General features: G+C 37.3%; 1 pseudogene; it reads left to right on the forward strand.

Moving 5' to 3' along the window:
• The window catches only part of LOC145030048 (ATP-dependent DNA helicase Q-like 4A), a 37,376-nt pseudogene extending 21,887 nt beyond the window's left edge, over positions 1–15,489 (forward strand).
• Positions 15,490–16,726: the final 1,237 nt, after the last annotated feature.

The raw sequence follows: 16,726 nt of genomic DNA on the forward strand, positions 1-16,726 counted from the left end.
AATAATAATACAAGTATGGTTTGAGTGTATTAAGTTTATTGTCGTTTATACGTGTGAATGCGTTGTTACTTTCTTTTAAACGTATAACTATGAAGTATTTTATACGAGATACGTATTATGTGTATATTTTGTTGTTATGTGTGTGAATGAATATTCACTTTCTTCTATCTTACAGATATGATTATTTCTATAGGAAATACGTGTTATGTGTGTGTGCCTCATCTGTTATATGGAAAATATTTTGATCAAGCATGCTATACAGGTTTTGAAAATATGTATAAAAATGTATGTTTTTATCTACTAATATGTTGGGTAGAACATGGGTAGATAGTTGGTGTGTAATAAACAGATGAGAGGCCTCGTTGTTGTTTTGATCCAGTCATCTAGCGGAATTTAGATGACGACCACAGACTTTTCTAGATAGTCCAGTGGAACGCTAGCAGGCTCATAACCTGTAGGTGTTAATGAACTTGGGTGTTCATTCGCTGTATTCCATCCCCCTCATGGTTGCCTTATTTGAATTATATTGCTGAGGAACCCCCGCAGCATGTGTTGTCACCCCGATGAAAATATTCTTAGATTAGGTCCCTTGTGTTAGTTATTTTAGGGACGTAAAGTGAGAATAACGGGAATGGGTAATTGGTTATTGTTGGTTGATAATAATTAATTTAATTATTTATTGTGGGTTGAAAACCCTATATGCTCACCAGGCTCCCAAGCCTGACCCACTCAGTTTTATTTGTATTACAGGAAGTGGCGCAAGGGCGTAAGATGGATGAACCATCAAGTTGTTTTGTTTACAAGTCTGTATATGTAAATATTTGTTGAATGGCTTGTAATGTTATCATTTATGCTTGTTGGTCTATATCGGAACATGACACCCCGAGTTTTGATTATATAATGAAAAATACATTTCTTTTATGAAATGCTTTGGTAAACATTGTTTTATCATGTTTTGTTTTTGTGAACAAATTTCGCAACTCTTTCAAATCAAAAGGATTTACTCTGAATTTATTTTAAAAGCATAAATGAAAATCGGTCTTTTCTGGCCGAGATTTTGGGGATGTCACAGTTGGTATCAGAGCATTAGTTTAAGCGAACTAGGAATTTTTAGGATTTCTAGACTTAAACTTAGAATGCTAAGTGAAATTTTGAGATGTGTGTCTGTTATATTTTAGACACGAGCACTAGTTTATTTTAAAAGTTGCCTAAAATGCTTTTATGTGCTAAATGTTATATGTTGCCATATATGATATTATTTGTTCGGATCTATGGTCTGTTGCCGACCGGATCTAGAAACCTTATGTGTGTAGGATTCTAAGCGTACGCCTACGATATTAGAACTAGCATGTAAACGTTTCGGAGTGATAAGGATGATTTGAATATCTATCGTAAATAAGGATCTAATTTCACCTTATTCGGTGTGTAGATCAAAAAATGGTGAGAACAAGAAGTGGAGTTGGAAATGCTGATGAAAACAGGAATCAACTACCAGTGATTGAGCAAAGACCTGTCATAGCAGCAACACCTGAGCCGATAACAATGGCCGGTGTACAATTGATGATTCAGACGATGTTGGATCGTCAAATGGATGAAACTAAACGGTTGCTTCAACAAAATCGTGAAGAACTGTCAATTCGTGTGGAAGAGCCTGAATTAAATGAAGGGCACTCGGAAGGTGGAAACTTTAGCGGGTCTGTTGGTCAAGCCAACCCACCGATAGTTAGACAAGACAACCGTGATGGAAGGAATGATGGAATGGGATGCAAGTACAAGGAATTTCTAACTTGCAAACCATCGACCTTCAATGGAAAGGAGGATCCGATAGGAGTGATGGATTGGATCTCTGAAATGGAGTTAGCCTTCATGACTTGTGGCTGCAGAGGTAAGTTGCAAACTATCTATGCAGTGTGATAGTTCCGAGGTGGAGCCGTTCGTTGGTGGAACACTCTAGGGAAGACTTTAAGCCCTAATGAGCCACTACAATTGTCTTGGGAAGAATTCCTGGTGCAGTTCAAACGCAAGTTCTGCTCGGCTCAAAATCTATTGGAGTTGGAGAACAAGTTCCTGACATTGACTAAGGGCAGCATGTTAGTTGATGAATACACCAATAACTTTACCGATAAGATGGAGTTTGCCTTGCGTATCATTCCAGACGAGCTGACTAAGGTGGATCAGTATGCGAAGGGACTTCCATGGGAGTACGAGGTGCCAGTACGTCATGCACTTACTCTAGAGGCAGCTATCTGGGCTGCCAAGTCCGTGGAGAACATGATCAAGGGGAGAACCACCAACAAGGCTGATGTTGGTGAGAAAAGAAAGTTTGAGGGAGTATCTGGTTCTGGTAAGAAAGGAAAATTTTCGAAATCTGATTCGAAAAAGTTTGGAGGAAAAGGAGGGGAAGCGGAGTGGTGTGATAAGTGTAAGAAAAAGCACTTCGGGAAATGTAGCGAGGATGTAACTTGCTACAAGTGTGGAAAGGTTGGACATTTTGCCAATGAATGTCCGAACAACAAAAAGATGTGTTTTGGTTGTAATGAAGAGGGGCACATTTTGAAAGACTGTCCGAAGAAGAAGGAGGCAACTAAGCCCAACATTCCACCAAAGCCGAAGGCGAGAGCATTGCAGATGACACTGGAAGCTGCTAAGGATGAAGCTGATGTCGCTTCAGGTACCTTTCTCGTTAACAATTTTCCTGCCCGAATTTTATTTGATTCTGGAGCCAACTACTCCTTTATATCGCATGAATTTGGTAGAAAACTAGCTTTGCCTGTTGATAGACTAGATGATGCTTTATTAGTCGAAGTTGCGAGTGGCAAGTTTGTACCTGTTAGCCATCGCATGAAAAACATCTTAATCGAATTGAATGGGAATAAGTTCCGCGAGGAATTATTGCCTATTGAACTTAATGGTTTCGACATCGTCTTGGGAATGGATTGGCTTAGCGCCAATGATGCCGAAATTTTATGCAAGAAAAAGATAGTTAAAGTAAACCTGCCTGGAAAAGATTCGTTTATGGTGTATGGGGACAACCAACGAGTGAATTCTGGGATCATTTCTCTAATGAAACCCAGAAAGTGTTTGACCAAGGGATGTACATCATATTTAGCATTTGTGATTGATGCTAAGAAAGAAAAGAAGGTGATGCAGAGCATTCCAGTGGTGTGTGATTATCCGGAAGTATTTCCCGAAGATCTTCCTGGATTACCACCTGATAGACATGTAGAGTTCAGAATAGACTTGTTACCAGGAACCACACCAATAGCAAAAGCACCTTATCGATTAGCACCGACGGAGATGAAGGAGCTAATGATGCAACATCAGGAGTTGTTGGACAAAGGTTTCATTAGACCTAGTTCATCACCCTGGGGAGCTCCGGTGTTATTCGTGAAGAAGAAAGATGGAAGCATGAGAATGTGCATTGATTACCGAGAGCTGAATAAGGCAACAATAAAGAATAGATATCCGTTGCCGAGGATTGATGACCTATTCGATCAGCTACAAGGTTCATGTTATTTCTCAAAGATCGACTTGAGGTCGGGATATCATCAGCTGAAAGTAAGAGAGCAGGATATAGAGAAGACTGCGTTCAAAACTAGATATGGACACTATGAGTTCTTGGTTATGTCGTTTGGACTAACCAATGCTCCGGCACCATTCATGGATTTAATGAATAGAGTTTGTAATCCGTTCCTTGATAAATCTGTGATAGTGTTCATAGACGACATTCTGATTTACTCAAAAAGCCAGGAGGAGTATGGCAGACACTTGCGAGAAGTGTTAGAGGTATTGAAAAAGAAGAAGCTGTATGCTAAGTTCTCCAAATGTGATTTTTGGATTCGTGAAGTCCAATTCTTGGGTCACGTGGTCAACCAAGGAGGGATAATGGTTGATCCAGCGAAGATTGAAAATGTGATGAAGTGGGAACAACCGAAAAGTCCCACGGAGATCCGAAGCTTTTTGGGATTAGCCGGATATTACCGAAGGTTTATCCAAGGCTTTTCTTCAATTGCTACTCCATTGATAGCTTTGACCCACAAAGGAGCTACTTATGCTTGGAGTGAGAAGCATAAAGAAGCATTCGAGAAGCTAAAGAAGAAGCTATGCGAGGCACCGATACTTTCTCTACCCGATGGAGTTGAAGACTTCACCATTTATAGTGATGCGTCTGGGGTTGGATTGGGATGTGTTTTGACCCAAAGAGAAAAAGTGATAGCATATGCGTCTCGACAGCTGAAAGAGCATGAAAAGAACTACCCGACTCATGATTTGGAGTTGGCGGCGGTAGTTTTCGCTCTGAAAATATGGAGGCATTACCTCTATGGCACGAAGTGCAAACTTTTCACTGATCATAAGAGTCTCCAATATCACTTTAATCAGAAGGAATTGAATATGAGGCAACGAAGCTGGCTGGAATTACTCAAGGACTACGACTGTGAGATACTTTACCATCCCGGTTAAGCTAATGTTGTTGCTGATACTCTCAGTCGGAAAGTCAATCTTGAAAGGAAAAGGCCAAGAGCGTTTAGAATTGAAGTTGTCTCGACTATTTTGGAAAGTATAAAGAAAGCTCAAAACGAAGCTTCTGAAAAGAATGACCGAAAGGAGGAACGTTTGGGCAAAACGTTGGTGTTTGGTACAAACGGTCATGGATTGAAGGTGTTCCAAGATCGGATTTGGATACCTAAGGTAGGAGGAGTCAGAGATCTTCTGATGGAAGAAGCTCACAAGACCACGTACTCAATTCATCCCGGTAGCACTAAAATGTATAGGGACCTGAAACCCTACTACTGGTGGCCGACGATGAAGCTTGATATTGCAAAGTATGTGGCCGAGTGTGTGACTTGTGTGAGAGTCAAAACACAACATCAGAAACCGTATGGGAGTTTGGAACCTTTACCTATGCCTATGGGTAAGTGGGAAGACATTGCTATGGATTTTGTCACTAAACTACCCAGAACGAAGAATGGTCACGACATGATTTGGGTGGTCGTCGATCGATTCACTAAGAATGCGCATTTCATAGGAGCCAGGGAGAAATGGTCTATGGAAAAGCTTGCGAATTCTTATGTGAAGGAAATTGTGAGACTTCACGGTGTTCCGCTAACAATTGTGTCGGATTGTGATAGTCGTTTCACCTCAAGGTTTTGGAAATGTCTACAAGAGGAAATGGGTACCAAATTTTGTTTAAGTACAGCTTACCATCCGCAGACTGATGGTCAGAGTGAAAGAACGATACAAACACTTGAAGTTATGCTGAGAGCATGTACCTTGAAATTCCTAGGTAATTGGGATGAACAATTACCATTGGTAGAATTTTCCAATAACAATAGTTTTCACTCCAGCATTAAGATGGCACCTTATCAAGCTTTGTATGGACAAAAGTGTCGTACGCCGTCTTGTTGGCTTGAGGCTGGGGAAAAGCAGTTTATGGGACCGGAGATGGCTCATCAAACTGCTAAAAAGTTGAAAATAATTAGGGAAAGAATGTTAGCAGCTCAAGATCGTCAAAAGGGGGGGTTTGTTCTTCGCGTTTTTCATAAAAACGAGTTTTCGAGCAAAAATGAGCAAAAACGTTGTGTTTCGTCGTAACCAGCGATTTCCAAGGTTCTCGGTCACGTTTTCGGTTGGAGTTCTCGGCCGGAGTTTTGGGTCCGAGGTCACGTGTTCGGATTTATGGGACCGGAGATGGTTCATCAAACTGCTGAAAAGTTGAAAATAATTAGGGAAAGAATGTTAGCAGCTCAAGATCGTCAAAAGGGGGGTTTGTTCTTCGCGTTTTTCATAAAAACGAGTTTTCGAGCAAAAATGAGCAAAAACGTTGTTTTTCGTCGTAACCAGCGATTTCCAAGGTTCTCGGTCACGTTTTCGGTTGGAGTTCTCGGCCGGAGTTTTGGGTCCGAGGTCACGTGTTCGGTCCGACGTTTTCGGTCCAAGTTTTCAGTCCGAGGCTCGCATGTGTTCGGTTCAGGCACGTTTTCGGTCTCGCTTCTAGTTCACGGCTCAGCAGCATCGCTCTCGGCTTCACGGCTTCGTCCTCGCATCGCAACTATTTTTGCAAGCGGCAACCTTCACATCTAAAAATATTGGAAACGGATTTGTGGGTGCCGGGAATCGAACCCGAGACCTCTAGTTGATCAAGTCAGAGCGCCTTACTAACTCGACTAGCAGATCCTTTGTGTCATCCCTTCGAAATTTAAAATATAAGCTGTCCTTATCGGTTTCAACTTTTGAAAATTTGACAAACTTAACCCAAAAACCAATTTCCTTTATTTTTAAATTTCATTTTTAACCAAAAAATTTTAGTTTTTAATTTTTGACTTTTATTTTTTGACTTTTGACTTTAAAATTTTGACTTTGACCTTCAAGTTTGTCCTTTGACTTTAAACTTTGACTTTTTCGTTTACCTTTTAAATTTTCAAATTTAGCCTTTTGGTTTGACTTTTCAAGTTTGACCTTTTAAGTTTGACTTTTTAAATTTGAATTTAAAGGTTGACTTTCTCGGTTTTTAAGTTAAAGGGCGATTAAAAAGAAGGAAATTATTATAAAAAGAACAAATGAGTTCCGCATCAATTCCCATAAATGAACTTTCATGTACTCCATCTTGTGAAACTACTATTAAATTTCTTCGAGATCAAATCGATTTATTAAAAAGAGAAAATGTGGACCTCAAATACGAAGGCTATACTCTTAGGAAAGGTCAGAAACCTCTGAAAGCTAAATTAGAGGCCAAGACTAAGGAGTTCAGGAAATTACAAGAAGATTACAGCAACAAGTGTGAAAATTCTGATCACATTAAGAAAAAACTTGTTGTAAATGAAGAACTTGACACTTAGAAAATTAAGTGTGGAAAAACAGATGTTAGTTTCAAAAATTATACTGCATCGAGTAAGACATTCAAGTCCTTATTTGAAAACCAATTAAAATTCAAAGATAATCAAAACAAGGGTCTAGGGTATGATAATGTTCCTCCCCCTTTTAATCATAACTATATGTCCATCCCTATGACACAAGAAGAAATTGACAGGGAGGCACATCTTCAATATGGGAAACCTGCTGTGGTTGTGCCAAAAAAAGGTTGAGGTGAACGTTTCTAATGATTCTGTTACATGTGCAGGTAAGGTAGCAGAAGATGAGAACAAGGAGAAAACAATTGAACAATCCAATGACTCCTTGAACTCTAAATCTGTTGCTTTGAACTTAGTTGCTTCTGATCAACATGTTGTTGAGAAACACAGGCCACCAAAACAAGCGAAACCAATGGCTTGTTGCAAGTGTGCATGTGGGAACAACCTGAGACAAGGCATGGACACGCCACCAGGGGCAGGAAGAAACAACTTCCCAGTAAAGAAAAAGACATGTTTTCACTGTGGAACACCTGGTCACATTGCCCAAAACTGTCCAAATCCCGCATACGTTCCCTACTGCGCACAAGGATGACAGAATGTGCCAAGAGGGAGACCTTCCAAAAGAAACCCCTCAAGGTCATGTTCAGACAATGGCGACTGGAATGCGCAGACGAGTGAGAATTCAACTCCCAAGGCCAAGAATCAAAATCCCAAGGTCAAGAAGGAAATGTCGGGCAAGAAGCCTAATCCAAGAGATTCTCCCGTGAAGCCAAAATCAAAGTCATCTCAAAGGACGACTTCAAGTTCAAAATCAAGTGCCGAGGCACCCATCCGCTCGAACAAGAAATGGGTCAAACCCAACTACAGATGGGTACCAAAGGTTCAATCTCCCAAATCTTCTAACGGTTCTAATATTTCTACATCTTCTATTTGTGATAAACATAATATGTCATGGGAGAGAGTACCTTGCAAAGATGACAAAGGTCAACCCAGTTTCAAAATGAACTGTGTTCCAAAGATAAACTGATCCCGCTCGGTGTCAGAACAGCTATAAAGGCATATCATCAGAATTCGGTTTGTTGATAGTGGTTGTTCCAGGAACTTGATAGGAGGTATCTCTCAACTGTACAACATTCAGAACTTTGTATGAGAGTATGTGTCCTTTGTGGGAAAGGAAGAAAGGAAGGGATCACAAATGGGGTTAGTGCTTAATGACATGAAGAATATTCGGATCTATTCTGAGATTATGCATGTTGTTCTCAGACCTTCTGGATGCAAATTCAATCGGTGAATTATGGTTTGAGTTTTCTTCTCGATACTTCTAAGTTTATTTTACACTGATTCATTTTGAAGTTAATCTTTTATTTTCTTATAGTTTTTCATTAGTAGGTTATATTGGGATGTGATATAAAATTTGTGATAACAGGCAATATGAGTCTGTGTAAAGTACTAAAGCTGAATTGTCTAGGCTATGTGTTCGATGCGCTGGTAGGCACGAAAAATTTAATGGTCTTGACTAGGTGCAGATGAACTTAAGGAATCTAGAGATTTGACAATATTTTGACCTAGATAGTTCCATTTAGCCTGAAAATACAACACTTGGATAGGTTGAGCAGGGAGATATACATGAGAATCTACCAGTCACATTAAAGAAACTCGTATCTAGAACTGTGGATTAACTTTTCCTCAATGTACGGATTCTGTCCTTAATTCTGGTATTGATGGGGTGACTAGGAAATTACGATAAAGTAGGTCTGTATAAAATTATTTTCTTTCTTTTCTACTATTAGTCATATGTTGCCTCCTCTCTGTGATCGAAAGATCCGACCTGGAATACAACATATGCAAATCTGTCTCTATGCATCTTCTATCTATGCTATTCTTTCTAACTGTTAGCCATATGATATCTCCTTTGCATGATTAATAATCTAACCTGGTACACAACATATGTAACCTTCTGCTTCTCAATCCCTCACAAATTATAGTTAGCCATATGATTCACCCTCTGCATGATTGGAAGAGATCCAACCTACGTATACGACATATGCATTCTAAATCTATCCTCTCTATGAATGATAGTCTACTCACCTAAAGTAAGGAGTATCTCGGAAGTTCTTGATTATTGGGGTATGTTAGGAAGCGGGAAACATGTTCTAGCACATCTAAAATTGAAAAATGCTAGATTGTCTGTAGATCTCGTTGCTCAACTTAGGTGGACAACAATATCCCTGCTTGTCGTCAGATGAATGGTCCTTAGGAAGTTTTATCTTGGAACATAGGATCAACTTGTCTTGTCACTTATAGCACGTCCAAAATTTGTCACAATTTTTCGTGCTTAAGTGGACCACAATACCGGCAATTGACCAGATCTATTCATGAAGGGGAAGGTACTGACAAACGGATTAAGACTGTCTAACAACTTTGATCCCAAATTTTTTTTTTGTTAAATTTGTTCATAGTTTTCCTCTATGCAAAAATAAGGGGGAGTATTAAAAAAAATTCCAAAATCAAACAAAAATCAGAAAATTAAAAATCCAAAAATAGTGTTATATTCCGTTTTATTTCTTGTTCAGAGAAAGCAAAAATCCAAAAAAAAAAAATTTCTGTTTTTATTTTTCCAGAAAATATAAAAAATCCAAAAATATTGTGTGCTAAGTTTTCTTTTAGTTTTGTTTTGTCTTGAAATAATGAATTCAGGTGAAGATGAAACTCATGGAGTCTGTATTGAAGATTTTTTGAACCAAGGCTTTATCCGTGTTCATCGAAGAATTCTCATTCGAAGGAGCAAGAAATGAAGATTATTCTTTCGCCATTCAATCTTTCAACCCCAGAAGCATGGTGAAGCTATAATAGAAGATTATGTGATAGATTGCATTGAAACCTCCTCAATCGGTCTGCTGCTATCTTTGTACCTGGTGAACTGATCCATAAGATTATTTCTCTCTGTTAGTTCTCTCTGAAGATTCTCAATCTGAAAGCGTTATCTTTCAAGAATCAGTACATGAAGCTTCCTCACCCAATGTGTGTTCAATGTCAAATCTTGAAGAAAAGCCCAACTGCTCCAGATGAAGTCATTCATTGAAGATTCATCAAGCTCATCTTGATGTTGTGAAGAACTTGAAGATAATAGTTGAAGCCAAGCTCCCAATGAAGATTGACAAGAAGTGCCAACTACTTTTTAGGGGGAGCTTGTTGGGTCAATTAGAAAAGAAAGCTATAAACCAAGGGGGAGATTTTTGGGTCAAAAATATGGTTTATACTTTGTTTTTCTAAGCATTTATTGTATTTATTATTTGGGCAGAAAATAGTATTAGATTATTTGTATTTTGGGCTTGGCCTTAGGTCCATATATATATATATATATATATATATATATATATATATATATATATATATATATATATATATATATATATATATATATATATATATATATATAGGGTGAGGAGTGCATGTGAAGAGAATATCCAAGGAGCTTAAGTATGTGCATTCTAAGGTGTGAGAGAAACAAGAGAGAAGAGTGTGCGTGAACTATGTGTATGGAGCTTCACTCATTTCATTGAATACATCATAGATTCATCTTCTTCTTCTTCTCATTCTCTTTTATGTTAATCTGACATCATCCAATTGATTGGGATTCCGCACCATCAATTGGATCTGATTGATACACACGCAGATTTGGGGGCTTACAATAATTATAAGATGATCTTTATTAGTTACTCCAACATTTACGTAGTGCATACCAATCATATGTTACCAAAACATGATAGACCCTCGAATAAGTGACCCTAACTCTAAGTCCACAACAAAACAAGGAACAGGAAGTAAAGTAAAGATCACAGATTCTGAGTCTATGGCACCCTAGTAACATATAACCGTAGTGTATCCACTCAAAACCTATTGACATACCAATAAGGACCTGTTTAGTTCTCAAATAAGAAATTATAGTAATGCAAACAACTCTTTTAGTATTTTAAGTTTATGTTTTGTTCTAATGTTATCATTGTAGTAGTGTTGGTAAATTTTTAGACTTGTTGCAACACCACAACCATTCTTAGGCACATGCTAGTCATTCCTCGGAAAATATAGTTGATCAAGCTATATCCTCCCAGATTTGACTATATGTCTCTAAGCCTAATTATGTTGTTCAACAATCGTAATACTTTTGTTTAGTCCTAGTGACACTGATTTTAGTATGAATGCAGGTATGTATACTTAGTTAAATATTTTACTATTTAAAAGTATAAACTCTTGGTCAGAGTATTTTAATCCCGTTGTGTTTATAGTTTGTATATCTTTTATGGGTTGATATACTCAATTAACTATAAACACTGCTCTGATACCAATCTATCACACGCCAAAACCGGAACGGCGGAAACGTTCGGGGGTGGAGGACATCATGTAAAGTATCATAACAATGCAAAGTAGTAAAAAAGCAACAACATCATCCATTGCATTGATAGTAAATTTTTAATACTTGTGCGTTCTTTGTAATGTATTATACACCAAAAATGAATGATCAAAATAAATGACGAGTCTTGACTGTACTCCGTCTTCTCAAAACCTGCCATCGGTACCTGTCTACTGATGACCTGAGAATACAAGTTATTTTGAAAGCGTAGATCAGCATTTAAGATGGTGAGTTCATAAGTATTTATGTTAAGAGAAGGCTTCCTGTTTCTTTGAATAGATAAATGTTTCCCAGAAAATCATATATTTTCTGTAGTGCATGAAAAGTAGTTTCGTTTGTATAAACTCGTTCAGTCTGTAATTCAATGTTCTGGCATTGTACTTATGCATGGCTAATGATACACTAATGTATTGGTAATATCTTTTATATGAGTTATTATAACAATATTGACTACATTGCCTGACCCAATGCTATGAATGCATTGAAAACTGTTGATAACAATTGTCACTCGTAGACGTGTATGCCTGACTGTAGCTAGCAGCTTGAGTGTGGGATTGTCAATCCCAATATAGATCTACACACACATTGTTTCGATCCCCTGCTAGAGATTCTGGTTATAATATCAGGACTTAACTATATTGTTTAAAATGAAATAAACAACCTGAATCAAATGTCTTATATATATATATATATATATATATATATATATATATATATATATATATATATATATATATATATATATAAACGTTACATGTATTTTAGTTATGAAAACCCAATCATTCTGAAATGAATGATTGATAGTATGCTCTTTACTAGTATTCTTAAGTTGTTATTGAAAATACTATGTACTTTAGTATACTTGAGTTGTGCAACAATGTTCTATGAATCATAAATTATACCTATAATAATTTAATTGTACGTCTTGAATTGTTACTCAGTATGAATGTAAACCCATTGCTCAACTAGTACAAAGGGTTAAGTGAATGATGAAACTAATACTTTTAAAAGATGTTTTGTAATACATTTTAAAGAGTTTAACAATAAATAATAATGAGTTGATGTCAATTTTAAAGTATAAGAAATCATTTATTTGAAACATAGTTGAAGTGTATAAAAGCCTTTGTTTGAAACATAGTTATAAATCACATGTGATTGATTATATAACTAACATGTTTTCTATTTGTATTCCCCCCATAAAAGCATTTAAAATGATTTAAAAGATAATTTAAGGGGTATGAACTCACTTAAAGTGAGTGTAAGATCGGGTTGGGATGCTAAGAGTCAAATGAAGACTTGAGCACACACAGATCCTATTTAGCATATAATGACAAATATATGTATCTAATTAGTGATTATACCACTAATTAAACAATGATAGACAACCTAGAACATGGAAAACACTGTGATTCAAGTGTTATAAGTACAAACGGGTTGCATTTAACGGTTGTAGGGCTTTACATTGGAGTTTATGGCCCATGGTAATCACCTCATGAGTTCACGGCCAAAGGGTAATTTCCCCATGAGTTTACGGCTGTAAAATCATGGTATTAAGTACCAAGTTGTGTTATAAGGTCATACAAGTCATAATGAAGTGTTATATGATCAAGTCTAAGCCTTAGGAAGGAATGGTGGAACCATTGCACCACTAATTAGGGTTTACAGCCTAAGGAGGTTCCTTGGCTGTGAACACCCTTTTGATCTTGTTTTCTTGATGTTTTCTAGGTGTAAGCTAGTTGATTCAAGTATAAAACAATCTAAGACAAGAGTTATTACTATATAGAAGCTTGTAAGGGTGTTTAAGGCTCAAGAACACTAGTGTGTGTTCTTGGTGTTCTTGGTGAAATGAAGAACACTTGAAGATCTATCAAATGAAGATTTTATGGATGAAATCATGTACAAACACTAGATATTGAAGTATATCAACTAAATAAGGAAAGAAACACTTACCAAGTTGAAGATCTAGTGAAAAACTCGGATGATACTTGAGAGAGAATGCGTTCTAGGCTTGAAAATTGTAAAAATTACATAAAATGACTAAGTGTCATATTTATACCTTAGAGTTTACGGCTGTAAACTCCATTATATGGACGTAAACTCCAAACTCTTGGAGTTTTGAGACTTAAGTGTTGCACAATAAACTCTAGAGTATACTTCCTATAATTACCTCTCATGTATTTAAGATTAAAACACCTAAACTGACTCCAAAAGTGCTAAAAGTTAGCAGAAGTAAGTTTGACTTTGATTGAATGCATGGTTTGTTATAAGATAGAAATTTTGAGTTGTCACATCAGATTCGTTCGTGACAAACTGATAATTTCTTCATGCCCTACCTTGGAAGTACAAGGTCAGTTTTGGGTTCTCTTGAATTACCATCTCGGGTACACCATTAAGCCCCCCATTATGAATGGTAAAATAATATTGAGAAAAATATTTTTACGTTCAAAATTGATGATCCGCCTTAGGTACTAGAATGTCGTTCACATGTGGCACATTAACTTCTTGCACCATCAGAAATCTTTTCTTCTGCGTTGGTTGGATTGCCCTTAATAAATGCTTTAACCATTTTTTCCTGTTATTTAATGGATAAACCTGGTTTTTTGGAAGCTTCTATATCTTTATTCCTTTTTGACTCTTATATCATGGCTGCCACATGTAGTGGCATCTCCATAATTGTTTCACAAGTGGATAAACTAACGCTTGATCGATATACGCAAGAATATCATTTGTCCCCCATGTGAGGTTTTCAACTACCATCCATGTCATTATCTTTTCTTGATGCCCCATGTGGTATGGTTGGGTTATACCTTAGGCATATTATTTATGGTTTAAGGTTGCCTTCGCCTTCATTCTTTTTGGAGGTGCTTTATATTTATAAACTTCATCTTGTGCAACTATTCCCTAATACTGTGTTGAAAGTGCTTACTTTCGAGGTCTTCTATGTAGCCCATAAAATACCACTCGATGTCGCCTTGTTTTGCTATTTTTATCGTCTGAAGAGGTATGGTGGCTGGTACTCATTTTGTAGTCATAACTTCCCTCTTTCTCTTGACTTAGCTTGTCTCCCTGGTAATCGGAAAAGTAGGCTCTTGTGGGTAGGTGTTCATAGCTTATGCCTTCCTTTTGCTCCTCGTTATGTTCCTCTTAGTGATGATCGGATGTTCTTATTCGATGATTTATCCTCTTATGTACTCTTGTTTTCTCATTTTTGTGTAAAGAGATCATAGTTTCCAGAAGTTGTACTTGCCTTGTGTCACACGAGTCCTTTTTGGAAAGCTCAACGTCAACTGCCAGTTTATTTGTACGTCATGCAGGTTTGTCTAACTATCTATGTCTCTTACTAGTTTTGGTGTGGTTTATTTTCCCTTTGTTTTATGGAATCTCCTGATATAAATGTTGTTGTTTTTTAATTTGTACATTCTTTTGTTCATTTAATGTTGTAGATGGGAGTAAATTCCCTTTTCTATTGACGTCATATTTGGCTAGTAAATTTCCTCCTGAAGCTATAATGTTAGATGATGTTATTTCGGACCCATATGTGGACCCACTGATTGTAATCCCTAACTCTCCTGGTAGACTTTCGGGGTTTGGTTTGGATGCTTTTTCTGTGGATAAGCTTTTCGAAACTTCTTGTCCTTCTATTTCTCCTTCAGGCGTTGGTTCCTCTCGTTCTATGGAAGGTGTGCCTACAGATGCTCCTTATGCTAGTAAAAAATGTAAGTGCTTTTTGACACCTCTCCTATGTGAACATTTTTTTGTGAGGTTTCCCAAGGTCTTCGCTATATGTCTTCTTTGCCTTCAGAGTACGTTGCTCCAAAGCCATTCAATATGTAGACATTTTCCTTCTCTTGATAGTTTTTACCGTTGTATACACGTACATCTTTGTTCCTGTTGTTTTTATGATTACTTTGTAGTATCAACATTATTTTTCGGATGTATGTAGGTGGTTACCCTTCTTTCTTTCGGTTAGAAGAGGAGTTAGACGAGGCATTTCGTCTTGTGGCCCGTGCTGGGAATATTATATCTACCGTACTTAGGCGATATCTTAAGTTTTTTGATGGGTTGTTGGCACTACGTGATTAGTTTCTAGCCAACAAAGTAAATCTATGGGTTGCCAATGGTATAAAGCTTGATAGTGAGGAGATGTTGTTGAAGGCTGGGGAAATGTATGTTGAGATGTCCATTCAGTATCAGAACATTGTGGCTAGGATCGTCGTTTTAGAGGAATAAAAGGCTTTTGTTGAAGCGGACTATGAGGCATGCCTTCGGGAGAACAATATGCTTCGTGATCAACTTGACTTTAAATCTTGATGGTGTTGTTAGATGTAGGTCGGTTATGCTCTTTGGTTGATTTTTGGCAAGAAACAACTCTTTTGTATTGCTTTCGTGCCTAACCGATCTCTGGAGTTAATTGCTATTCTTTTTGAACAGTTGTTCTTCTTTTAGTTTGTTTGTATAAGTCTTAATGTGTCTAAGGTATCATCATGGATCGTCAGTGGGTGCCCGTTGGTGGCACTGTCTGATGTTGAAATGGATTTACTGGTAAATAAAGTTTGTGTATGTAGTAGATTTGCCAAGTTACACATTTTGCGTGTTGTTGATGTATCGTGTAATTAGAGATCCCATTCAATGATTTGTTTATGAATGTCGTGGGCTATCCAAGCTATATGTTTTAAGAGTATATAGTATCTTTGGCTTAGCAAGTAGTCTTACATCGGGGTTTTGAACTTTGGCTTTTAGAATGATGTAGTTGCGTCACCAAGCTACATTAGCTAGAAAGAATAAAGATATTCTTAGGCTAAACGGGTAGCCTAAGTCAGAGTTTTGAACTTTGACCTTAAGGAGGATGTTGTCGGCTGATCAAGCTACATTATTTAAAAAGAATAAAGATATTCTTTGGCTAAGTAGGTAGCCTAGGTCGGAGTTTTGAACTCTGACCTTTAGAAGGATGTAGTCGACTAACCGAGCTACATTATTTAAGAAGAATAAAGATATTCTGGGGCTAAGCAGGTAGCCTAGGTTGGATTTTTGAACTCTGACCTTTAGAAGGATGTAGTCGGTTGACCGAGCTACATTAATTAAAAAGAATAAAGATATTCTAGGGCTAAGTAGGTAGCCTAGGTTGGAGTTTTGAACTTCGTCCTTTAGAAGGATGTAGTTTGCTAACTGAGCTACTTTATTTAAAAATAATAAGATATTCTTAGGCTAAGCAGGTAGCCTAGGTTAGAGTTTTGAACTTCGAACTTTAAAAGGATATTTTATGCTGACCTAGCTACATTATATAAAAAGAATAAATATATTTTTATGCTAAGCAAGTAGCCTAGGTAAGAGTTTTGAACTTTGACCTTTAGAAGGATGTAGTCGGTTGATTGGGCTACATAATTTAAAAAGAATAAAGATAGTCTGCAGCTAAGCAGGTTGCCTAGGTCGGAGTTTTGAACTTCGACCTTTAGAAGGATGTAGTAGG

The sequence above is a fragment of the Lactuca saligna genome, chromosome 2 (assembly GCF_052625555.1).
Source record: "Lactuca saligna cultivar CGN05327 chromosome 2, ASM5262555v1, whole genome shotgun sequence".
Classification (NCBI taxonomy): Eukaryota; Viridiplantae; Streptophyta; class Magnoliopsida; order Asterales; family Asteraceae; genus Lactuca; species Lactuca saligna.